At 48.2% G+C, this 12,189-nt stretch overlaps 1 protein-coding gene across 1 annotated transcript in view; it reads left to right on the top strand.

The window, feature by feature from the left end:
• The first annotated feature begins 10,106 nt into the window (after window positions 1-10,106).
• Window positions 10,107-12,189, top strand: part of CAB39 (calcium binding protein 39) — a 92,819-nt gene continuing 90,736 nt past the window's right edge. Inside the window, exon 1 of the mRNA XM_061148535.1 lies at window positions 10,107-10,484. The gene's annotated coding sequence lies outside the window, so the exon portion shown is untranslated. The remainder of the gene's footprint in view (window positions 10,485-12,189) is intronic.

The following is a 12,189-nucleotide window of genomic DNA, read 5'->3' as shown; positions in this document are numbered from 1 at the left end:
ACAGTCATCTCTGAGATGACTGTAAGCAGCACCAGGAAACAACAGGGCCAGTGAGAGCATTGACAGTGCTCTAGGAATTTTCCCTAGAGCATATAGTTCCTGAAAGCCAAATTTAATTACATTCTACCATATGATTTACCTGGGGACATGCTAAGGACATCTCTTCTGATTTAACAACTCTTCCCATGCAATTCATCAACAGTAACCATCAAATAAACTCATTATTTCTGCCATTCCTCTTTTTACAATGAAAGGTCAAATCATTTGTGTTTTTTCCTTTGGGAAATCTTAAAGACAGTCTAAGATGCAAAAGGAATCATTTAGGGTCAATTTGGGGAAAGGCAAAATATCAAAAGTTGTCAGGAAATTTGAACACCCGAATAAGGTAGGGTCATGAGTTCCTGAGAAAGAATGCTTGGCTACTCACTTAAAGTGACAAGAAAGGATTTTAAAAATAAACATAGGCGGTAACGTGATTGTAAAGAATCTTAGCTCTTTCCAAAGTAAGAAAACTTTGTTCTCTTAAATAACCAAGGACATAATAAAGTCAGCAGAAGCCATAGAAGGTTATTCTGGCAAAACAGAATCTGTTACCTTGGCAAACTACACAGAAGGTAAAGAATAACCTTTTACAACCTCATATTCATGTCCGATAACTGCTCTAACAAATTTAGGAGCTTGGAACAACATAGATATATTATCATATAGTTCTAGATATTGGAAGTCCAAAACCCAGTCTCACTGGGTTGAAGTTAAGGTGTCAGCAAAGCTACTTCCTTCTGGAGGCACTGAGAGAGCATCCATTTCCTTTTCCAGAAGCTACAGTCTCTTTTCATTCCTGACTCAGGGCCCCTTCCTCCATCTTCAAAGCCAGCAGTGAACTAGCTTTCTATCTCTTTCAGCTTCTGTTGTCGTATCACCTTTTTCTTATTCTGAACTCCTTCCTCCCTCCTATAAAGACACTTTTGATTACATTGAGGCCACCAGATATCCAGAATAATCTCTCCATCACAAGTCTTGAACTCAAATATTCACAGGTTCCAGAGACTGGGCCATGGCCATGTTTAAGGGGTCATTAGTCTGCCAAACCTCTCACTAAGGGAGGCCAATCATTTTCTCATCTTAACAGAGAGAAAACCAAATTTTAATTTTATGTCAGTGTATCTGATACTAAACCTCTTTTTGAAAATCTTATAAGTAAATCCATCAAAACTTAGCCAGCTTTGACAAATAAAATTTCATTTTCTAGAACCTTCTATTACTTTCTATATTCATCAGGTTGTGACCTACTCTTTCCTCTTTCTCATTCTGGAACAACCAGTCCTTTTACCTTAGGACAAAACCACTCTTTTTTCTTTTTTCTTAACAAAAGACATCCTGCATATCTCAGCTCCCAGAAACATTCTCCTGATTTCACAGAAGCAGGATCTTCATGGATCTCCATCCTCTTCTTTCTTTGCTCTTACAAAGACGGAAACTTCTTTCTCTTCTGCTCCCATGAAGCTTCCTCCATCCTTAGGGACCTCCAGATATCTGTGATGCCCTTCTCTTCCTTGTATCTTCAAATTGTTTAACCATTTCTTCCCACAAGCATTTAAACACGTCCAAGGCTCTGCTGTCTTCCAGAGCTCATCTTGACCAGGCCTTCCTCTCCACTTTCCTGTCTTGAAAGTACAAACTCTGCTTGTATTTTCCCTTTCCAGAGCTGCCATTCACAACTTCAACACACTGCCATACGATCACCTCCTCACCCATCACTCCACTGGTATGGCTATCTCCAAGGTCACCCAAATCCTCCTGTTGCCCCAGCCAACCACAACTTCCAAACTTGTATCACTTGGTCTGACTGTAGCACTAGACTGCTGACTAATCTCTTCTGGCAGTCCCAGAGCCGGTTGGAAAAGAATTTCCAGAGACAGAGTATTTCAGAAAGGAGTGAGTTTATTAAGAACAAACAGCAGAGATGAGGTGGGAGCAGTGGGCACAGCGGGCTCATCTCCCGATAGACCAGGGAGAGCTGACGGAATGGATGGGTTAGGACAGTGGGCCAGCTCAAGGGAGAGCTGACACTTTAGTAACCGATGTTTATAGCCTCGAGACAAAGAAAATGCCTGCAGGAAGGACAGCATAAGGTGATTGGTTAGGGCGCTATAGGGTAAGTATTTGGGTGGGCGTTTTTTGCCTAATTTGGAGTCAGGAAGCCCGCCAGTAATGATCAGGAAGGCTTTTGGCAACGGTCAGCTCTGGAGGTGACCTTGGTTCTGGGTTCCGCGTCTGTGGCCTTAGTACAAGGCCTCGCAACTGTGACCTTGGTGTGGAACTCCACATATTCTTTCTCTGGAAGTGTGTCTGCAGGATATATGCTTTCCTGTCATGTGATGGTTCCCAGATGGTGTCTGTCTAACTAGATAGCTCTATTATCCAATCAGTTGCCGGGTTTTCATCCTGTATTCTTGATTTTCTCCTACCATCTATATTCTTCAAATCACCAATTACTGCCTTCTAGCTATTTTTTGTTTTAACTGATTCACTTTTCTCCATGCCGCCTAGACCAGGCCCCATTATCTCTTGCCAGAATGAGAATAACCTGGCCTTTTTCCCACCCACAGTAACAGCAGGCTCAGAGTGATGTCTGTAAACCTAAAGAACGATGTGAATTGGTCACGCCACAGCTTAAAGTTTCAATACTCCTTCTACCCAACCTACCCCCTTTGCCTTCACGTTGAAACCCTGTCTCCTGAACACAGATGATGTGGGTCTTCATTACTGGGACTTTGCTTATCCTCCAATCTTACCTGGTACCAATTTCCCTCCACAAGTCCTGAACAACATGAGGGACCTTGAGGATATTCAGGTATTCTACTAAGTGAAATAAGTCAGACAGAGAAAGACAAATGCTGTATGTTCTCATTTATATACAGAGAATCTAAAAAAGATGAACTCACAGAAATAGATAGTAGAATGATGGCTGGTAGGGGCTGCAGCTGGGGAAAATGAAGAGATGTTCATACTATGTCTAAAGTAAATATAATATGTATAATGTGCATATACTATACATATGTCACATGTATAATGCACACAGAGATGTACATATCTAATGTACAGCATGGTGACTATAATTAGCAGTACTCTATTATAATGGAAGTTATTAGGAGAGTAGATCTTAAATGTTATCACTGCACAGTTCAGTTCAGTTCAGTTGCCAAGTCGTGTCCAACTCTTTGCAACCCCATGGGCTGCAGCACGCTGTGCTTCCCTGTCCATCACCAACTCCCGGAGCTTGCTCAAACTCATGTCCATCAAGTCGGTGATGCCATCCAATCATCTCAGCCTCTGTCATCCCCTTCTCCTCCTGCCTTCAATCTTTCCCAGCATCAGGGTCTTTTCCAATGAATCCACACAAAATCATGTGAGGATTATGTGAGGGGATGAAGATTTGAACGAAACTTATTATGGTAATCCTTCTGCAATGCATATATGGACCTAATCATCATACTGCACACCACAAACTTACGTTGCAAGTCAATAATATTTCAGTAAAGCTGGGGAAAAAAGAAATAACAAATTAAAAAAAATTAAATTCCCCTCCCCAAGCACTAAGCTCTATATAGTGAACTACTGGCATGCACTTCCCCAAACTCATTGTTCTTTCCTGTGTTGGGAGCTATTCACATGATCTTCCTTGAGCATTTACCGCCATTTTCAGCTGGCTAAATCTTATTCATGCGTCATGTCTCACTCTCTGTAATTGCTGTTTCTTTGTGTGCCTTTCCTGGACTGTAGACTGGCTGAAAGCAGGGACCATGCGTTGGCCCAATGTCTCCTTCCTACTGTTTGTGCCCAGTAATTATGTGTTCTCAATATGTATGTGTTGAATAAACAAAGTTTCAATGAGCTTCAGAGCAGGTTTGGTGGGTATGAGGGTGTGGGAAGGGTGAATGGGTGGGAGGAGCAGTTCAACAGGAGAGTTACAGAGTTCAAGCTTCAAAGGTAGACGCTTGGTAACTGCTGGGACCAGGGTGGGGCTAACCAAGAGGTTGCCGAGTGGAGTGGAAGTGAAGGTCACTGGGGCAGAGAACACGAGGGAATCATGACCTAATATGTTGGATGAGTGGCACTTATGTTGCCCTGGAGAAGTCAGGCACAGGGTGGGGCGGGCAGGGAAGCTGTGAGTCAGGCTTCAAAGTCCTTCACGAGTGGTGTGATTAAGGCAGGGAGGTGCCTTTATCCCACGGCCCAGCTTCAGCAGAGGAGAGGAGGGGAAATGAAAATGATGGAGGAATTACATAGGACCAACACAGACTCCAGAAGAATGTGACCTTGCCGTATGACCCTGAGGTCTGTGGACATGGCTTGAGAGAGTGAGGGGGCCTCTGCTGAGACGGCCTCGACATGAAGAGGTCGAAGAATTTCCCAGAAAGAGATTATGCTTCATATATTATAATTATAGAATATATCATAAAATGCATATGTAATATATTAAAAGAAAGGGCTTGGAGTCCAGTAGAAGGATTGAGAAGGAATCTCCCCAAGTGCAAACTCAAGTGGTCAGATGGTCAACTGGTCAGATGCTACTGCTCCGTTCACTTTGGCTTCAGAATTTGCTATAAACCCCTTCTCCAGAAATTTCTGCCATCTTGCTGCTACAATTCTTGGCTGTAGTGGACTTATCCCACTTTAAGAGATTAATCTGGAATCCTGCGCTGACCCTTAAATCAAAGGAATCAAAACCTTGCATGTGGGATTATCCGCCCCCATGCATTCTTTTATTCTGTGGGAAATTGGGTCCCAATTTGTTTTTGTGGTCTGTCAGCACAATAAAGGCCACCCTTTGGGGGACTACAGTTAAAAAGAATTCTCTTCTTTAAAAAAAAAAAAAAGCTGTGGGGGTAAAGACCTCATTGAACAAAGTTTCAAAATCAGATAAAACTTGCATTCTGCTCACTGCAGAGGGCCAGGCGCCTCCCATCCATGGCAACTGGAGAGAAGCAGAGACAGCTCCGGGCATCTGCTTGCTCAGGGCTTTTCATCAGCTGATTTCTCCCTGAGCCTAGACAGCTATAGTTTTTCTAATAGTTTCTGATATGTTTGAGATCAGTTGCCCTTGGTTGGAATGAACTTTACTTTTAGTGTGCTATTATTTTACTTGTATTCCATAATTTTTATTTAGGTTTTTCATATATACATGGGTGCATGCTAAATCACTTCAGTTGTGTGTGACTCTCTGTGAATCTCTGGACTATGTAGCCCACTAGGCTCCCCTGTCCATGGGACTCTCCAGGCAGGAACATTGAAGTGGGTTGCCATTTCCTCCTCCAGGGGATCTTCCTAACCCGGGAATCAAACCCTAGTCTCTAATGTTTCCTGCATTGCCAGGCAGGTTCTTTACCACTAGCACCATCTGGGAAGCCACATACATATATACACACACACACACACTAGCAAGATTAGTCTGGTTTTCTTTGTGTGTGTTGCATTTACTAAGGTTTTGGTATCAAGACCATAACCAGAATAAGAAGAATCTTCCTCCACTCCAGGCACAACTGTTAGAAATGCAGAATCCCAGGCCCCACTCTAGACCAATGGAATCAATATCTGCATTTCAACAAGACCCTCTGGTAACATACGTGGACATGAGTGTGAGAAGCTGCCCCAGGCCTTGTCATTGACCAGAAACTGCTTCTTCCGTGGGGGCTTCCCAGGTGGCAAAGTGGTAAAGAATCTGCCTGCCAATGCAAGAGACCCAAGAGACACGGGTTCGATCCCTGGGTCGGGAAGATGCTCTGGAGGAGGAAATGGCAATCCACTCTAGTAGTCTTGCCTGGAGAATCCCATAGACAGAGGAGCCTGGCGCGCTACCGTCCAAAGGGTCGCCAAGAGTCGGACACGACTGAGCAACTGAGGACAGCACGGCTTCTTCTGTACACTCAGTGTGAGCAGTCTGGCTCTCCGCTTTTCCAACTCACCTGGCCTGCTGTGCTGACCACACCAGCCTTTCACTTATCACTCCTTAGTTCCTGCCACCACCTTCTCAGGGTCTCTGTCCTCGCATTGCCCCCACCTCTTCCCCCATTTCCTCCCTCCCTCCTATCCAGCTTGGAGGCAGCAGTTAGGCATTATTATTACTCCCTTGCACACACCCTTCCCTTTCTTGTCCCTTTTTCTCCTAATGGAGTCATGCGGCAAAAAAAAAACAAAAAACAAAACAGAAAGTGAAAGTCAGTCAGTTGTGTCTGACTCTTTGCGACCCCGTGGACTGTACAGTCCATGGAATTCTCCAGGCCAGAATACTGGAGTGGGTAGCCTTTCTCTTTCCAGGGGATCTTTCCATCCTTCCCAGGGATCGAACCCAGGTCTCCTGCATTGCAGGGGGATTCTTTACCCGCTGAGCCACAAGGGAAGCCCAGAATAACCCTGGTTGAATTCAGGTCCCCACCATCCTGTACTTGGACCTTTCTAGGAAATTGTGGCCCCCGAGAAATATAATGATCCTATTGACCAGCCGTTCTGTATATGGTCCCTTCTCCCCTCAAATGTCCAACTCCTCCCCCTGCCTGCTCTGAGCTGATGACCTTGCTTCCTGTTGCCCTGAGAAAACAGAAACCCTCAAGGGAACGTCCAAGCATTCTGACTCCTCTTCTCCTGGGCTGCCCCCCTGTTACTGTGAGTGAACTCTTGCTTTGCTGGTCTCCAAGATCTGCCCGCTCCCCCCAGCCCCAGCTGTGTGCTGTAACCTTCTCTTCTTGCTCACTCCAGGACAACTCTCCAGGAAATGCTGCCCCACCCCAGTCATCATCAAATTTTCCCTCGTTACTGAATCATTCCTATCATCACATAAGCTGTCTCTAACAGTTCCTATTGTCAAAACAAAACAAAATGAAATAAAACAAATGAACAAAAAAATTTGTCTCGACTCCACATTCCCTTCTGGCTAGCACCTCATTTTTCTGCCCTCCTTTAGAGCAAAGCTTGTTGAAAAAATTGTCTGCACCCGTGTGCTCTCGTCCTAGAGCTCAATTCTTTCTAGAGATCTTTCCAGGTCTCGTTCTTTCTAGAGAATGAGGCTTTTCCACCAACCTCTGCGGAAGCAGCTCTTCCCAAGGCCACTAGTTGCCCCTATGGCACTGACACCAATAGCCAATCACCAGGACTAACTGTACTTGACCGGCTAGCTACATTCGGAGGCATTCCTCCTCTATCCCAGCATGCAAAGCTTTCCTGGGCCTCCTCCTTCTGCCATGCTGGCTCCTCTCAGCATCCTTTGCTGGTTCTTGACCTCCCAATGTTGGGGCCTCAACTCACCCTTGGCCTTGTCTTTTATTAGCACTCTCTGCTTAAATGATCTCATCAAACATTGAGATTTTACTTACTCTGTTAGTCACTCTGTTGTGTCCGACTCTTTGTGACCCCATGGACTGTAGCCCACCAGGCTCCGCTGTCCATGGACTTCTCCAGGCAAGAATACTGGAGTGGGTTGCCATTTCCTTCTCCATACTTACTCTGAGGACTCCCCAAATTCTATCTCCAGCCCAGACCTCTCTCCCAAACCCCAGACTTCTACATCGAACTTCCTACTTGGGTGTCTAATTGACAGCTCAAACTTATTATGTTTTTGTTTTTTAGTCGCTCAGTCGTGTCTGACTTTTTGCAACCCCGTGGACTGCAGCACACCAGGCTCCCCTGTCCTTCACTACCTCCCGGAGTTTGCTCAAACTCATGTCCACTGAGTCGATGATGTCATCCAATCATCTCATCCTCAGTCGTCCCTTTCTCCTCCTGCCCTCAGTCCTTCCCAGCATCAGGATCTTTCCCAATGAGTCGGCTCTTTGCATCAGGTGGCCAAAGTATTGGAGCTTCAGCATGAGTCTTTCCAATGAATATTCAGGGTTGATTACCTTTAGGATTGACTGGTTTGATCTCCTTGCTGACCAAGGGACTCTCAAGAGGCTTCTTCAGCACCACAGTTCGAAAGCATCAATTTTCGGCACTTAGCCTTCTTTATGGTCTAAATGTATTTCTAAGTTACTCACCTTCATATCTGTTTCGGTTTAAGTCTTGTCCATTTCATCAAATTGTATCTTCCAGTTGCTTGAGAAAACAAAAAACAAACAAAACTTAGAAATCAGCAAAATCACGTCTGCTCCACCTTTTAAATATGTCTAGAACAGGACCACTTCATTAGTCTTCCACTGGGCTAAGTCTATCTTCTCGTCACTGCAAAAGCCTTCCAACTGGTCTCTTGGGTGAAACTCTCAGGCCCTTCAGGCTAGTCTTCACACCACAACCAGAGTAATTCTTTTGACATGTCAGACCACGTCCTCTCTCTGCTCAAAACACTCCAAATAGCTCCCGCTCTCCTAGAGTGTAAACACCAAAGTCCTCACTTTGGCCTATACGGCATCCTGCTCTTCTCAACTCTCCCCTCTACGCTCAGGGCTCTTGCCTTGGTAGGCTCCAAGGCATCTCCCTCCTCAGGGCGTTAGTTTTTGCTGTTCCTTCTGCCATTCCATATACATAGCTCATAGCAGTCTCTTTCTTCAAATAGCTACCCTGGGCTTCCCAGGGGGCATCATGTTAAAGAATCTGCCTGCCAATGCAAGAGATGCAAGAGACCTGGGTTCTGATCCCTCGGTTGGGAAGAGCCCCTGGAGTAGGAAATGGCAACACACTTCAGTATTCTTGCCTGGGAAATTCCATGGACAGATGGAATTTCACGGACTACAGTCCATGGAGGTTGCAAAGAGTCAGACACGACTGAGCAGGCACGCATGCACCCTTTGTGGGAGCACTGTAAATAACAATACCCTGCACTCTCTCCCTTCCTTAGCCTGTGTGATTTTCTCCACAGCACTGAAATCCATCTGAAGTAATATATTCAATAAATCAATCAATCACATGCAAACTTTACAGGACACCCTATAACCTCTGTGGGTGGTGGGTGGTTTAGTCACTAGGTGGTTTAGTCACTAAGTCGTGTCCGACTCTTTGCCACCCCATGGACTGCAGTCTGCCAGGCTCCTCTGTCCATGGGATTTTCCAGGCAAGAATACTGGAGTGGGCTGCCATTTCCTTCTACAGGGTATCTTCCCAACCCAGGGATCCAACCCGGGTCTCCTGCACTGCAGGCCGATTCTTTACCAACTGAGCTATTAGGGAGATTCGAAGTCATATATACGTCGATTTATTTATTGTCTGTCTTCAGTTCAGTCGCTCACTCGTGTCTGACTCTTTGCGACTGCAGCACGCCAGGCCTCCCTATCCATCACTAACTCCCGGAGTATACTCAAACTCATGTCCATCAAGTCGGTGATGCCATCCAACCATCTCATCCTCTGTCGTCCTCTTCTCCTCCCACCTTCAATCTTTAGGAGCAGGGAATGTTTTGTTCACTGCCCCACCACCTAGCATAGTGTCTGCCACACAGTAGATGCCCCAAAATACCTGCTCGATTACAAATTAAAAGAAAAGCAACAGAAAGAAATGAAGATACACACGTATGGCAACAGATACAGAGTCTGTTGTCGGAGCTTTGCAATGCATTATCCCGTTCATCCTCATTAGCCAATTATATATTATACTTTTGTGTGGCTGTGAAGGAACGGAAGAATAAGGACAGGAAATAGCCCATAAGGACTAAACGGTGGAGTGGAGACTGAAATCCAGGCTGTTCCATCACTTTCTACGCTCTTTCTCGGAGGATGCTAAAAATGAGGGTTCTCTCTCCCTCGGAAGTATAAAGGAGTCTACACAAGTCGGCGCCCGACCTTTTAGCAGAAATAAAGCTCTGTTAAAAGTTCGGGAAGTGGTCGGAGAAAGTGGACGTAGGATTCCTCCGGGAAGAAGTGGTTGCACAGAAGAGATGGAGCTGAGCGCCAACGTTTAAGTGGCAGGCGAAGGGGGAGGAACCCTGGTCCTTGGCTTCTGCTTTTGTCTGCACCCCTTCCCGCTTCGGCTCCGCGAGGACTCCTACGCGCCCCCGCCCTGAGTCCGCCCGTCCGCCTGGGGGCGCCCGAGGCCAAAGGCGTGGGGCGGGGGGCAGGGGGCGGGGCGTTATGGCGCCGCCCGACGTCGTGCCCTCCGCGGCTGCGCAGTTCGCACGTCAAAGCCGGGCCGGGAACGGGGGTTTCGGGGAGCGGCGCGGCCTGGGGAGCGTCTGAAGCTCCAGGAGCCGGGCGAAGGCGAAGGCAGCAGCGGGCCCCACCGCAAAGTCGCAGCTCGAACGAGTGAACGAAAGCAGCAGCAGCAGCAGCAGCAGCAGTGCGGCGGCCGCCGCGGGAGCATCTGGGCCGCCGTCCTCCCGCGCAGCCGCCGCCGCCGCCGCAGGATCCTGTCGCCGGGAGCAGGAGCGGGCGGAAGACAACGGAGGGGCCGAGCGCCCGAGCCGCGCCGCGGGGACCGAGCGAGCAGCCCGAGGCGGCGGCGGCCGCCGAAGACGGGGACGGCGACGACGCGGAGGCGGAGAGGGAGCCGCCCGGCCCAGCCCCGTGAGTGACCCGCCGGCCCGACCCCGCTCGCGGCGCGGACGCCAAGCCTGGCTTCCGCCTCCCTACGGCCCCGGCCCCGAGGCTGCCTCCATTTTCTCCGGTTGGCAGTGGCGGGTGCCCCCCCACCCCAACTCCGGCCCAGGAATCGGCGGGAGCGGCCTGGCCTGCCCGCTCTTCGCCCGGGCCGGGCCCCTCGCGGGAGCCTTCCAAATTCCCCGTCCCTCCTCCCAATCTCGTCCTATCCGGCGCGGCGCCCAGGGGCCTGCGGCCCGGGTCTCCGGGGACCCCGTGTGCCCCTGCCCGTCCTGCGCCGTTCTCTGGCAGGGCTGTCGGCGCCCGGGGTTGGGGGGGAGGGCGTCCGGGGCCCGGGCTGAGCCAACTGTCACTCCCACCGCACCAGGGCTCGGGGCCGCCGCGCTCCTTGCCCCCTGGTAAACTTCCCTGTGACTCGGAGGCGGGCGAGCATCTCTGCGATCTTCCTCTTGGGAACACCGCCTAACCGATTTCTGGTTAGGGAATGGTGCGGCCGGAGCGTTCCCCCGGGTTCGGTTGGACCAACCTGCGTGCTGACTCTGCTTGCAGGCGCCACCCCCGCCCTCCGGTCGGTCGGCGCCGGAGGGATTCAAAAGGTGAACCCGGGCCCCGGGGCCCCCTTCCCACCCTCCCCTCCGCCACCCTCAGGGGGGGACCTTAGACGCTCTTGGTGCTGGAGATTAGGCACGATACCGGGAAGGAGGCGATAAGTCCTGTGAAAGACCAACAAAATGCTAAGAAAGGTACCCGGGAAAGACCGGGGCCGATCGATCACACCCTTCCGCCTAGTAGAAATCTGGAAGACTTCCTGGGCGAGGCGGTACACAGCCGATCTTGAAGGCCCTGTGGGGATTTGGGAGAGAGGAGGGTTTGCAGAAGAGAACAGTGTGTGGAGGGGCAGCAAAGCTAGAGAGGGACAAAGGTAAAAAGGTACAGTCTAGGAATAGTAGATAATGCAGTTGGTAGCCTAAGGCCACGATGAGGAGTGGCGTGGTGGGGGTGGGTCGCCACAGTCGTTTGGGGTCCACATCCTGGAATACTGTAGAGGAGCTGTTTGCGTGGCATTCTAAGGAAAACTTAGAGCTCATTTCTGAGTTCCTCATGGGCCTAGAAATGGAAGCTGGGGAATATTAAAGGCGTTCCTGTGAAAGAAAAGAGAGGAGGAGGCCCAGTAAAGAGTTGACATTCTGTGCCTTGAATATAATGCACTTTGAGATAGATTTTGACAGCTTTCTGGATGTTCGGATAAATCCATGTCCAGGCTAGGCCAAAGTACCTTTTGCAAAAAACTTCATTAGATATCAGACTTTTAAGTAGTAATGGAAAGGTGTGTATAAAGTGAGATGTTTCTATTGGTGCGGTTCGCTAAAATGCATCAGAACTTCTCGCACTGTGTATTAGATGCCTACATTTTGGGACTGCTGAGCTGAACATAACTCAGTTCTTTGAGATGGTGTTTGTGTAAGGCAATATAAATGGATATTTTAAAAAATCAGATTGTTACTAATAAAAAGTTGGACATAGAAACTTCTTGTAGAAAGGTAAACATTTCTTTATTAGTTTTTTAGTTATGAAAATATTTATAGGAGAACTAGAAGTGAAAGGCTTTGGCTTTATTTTGTTCCCTTTTTCCAGATAACTAGCAAATAAAGCCCTTGTATTTGAAGTCTAA

This window comes from Dama dama, chromosome 8 (assembly GCF_033118175.1).
Source record: "Dama dama isolate Ldn47 chromosome 8, ASM3311817v1, whole genome shotgun sequence".
Classification (NCBI taxonomy): Eukaryota; Metazoa; Chordata; class Mammalia; order Artiodactyla; family Cervidae; genus Dama; species Dama dama.
This window is presented reverse-complemented; position numbering and strand designations above follow the sequence as displayed.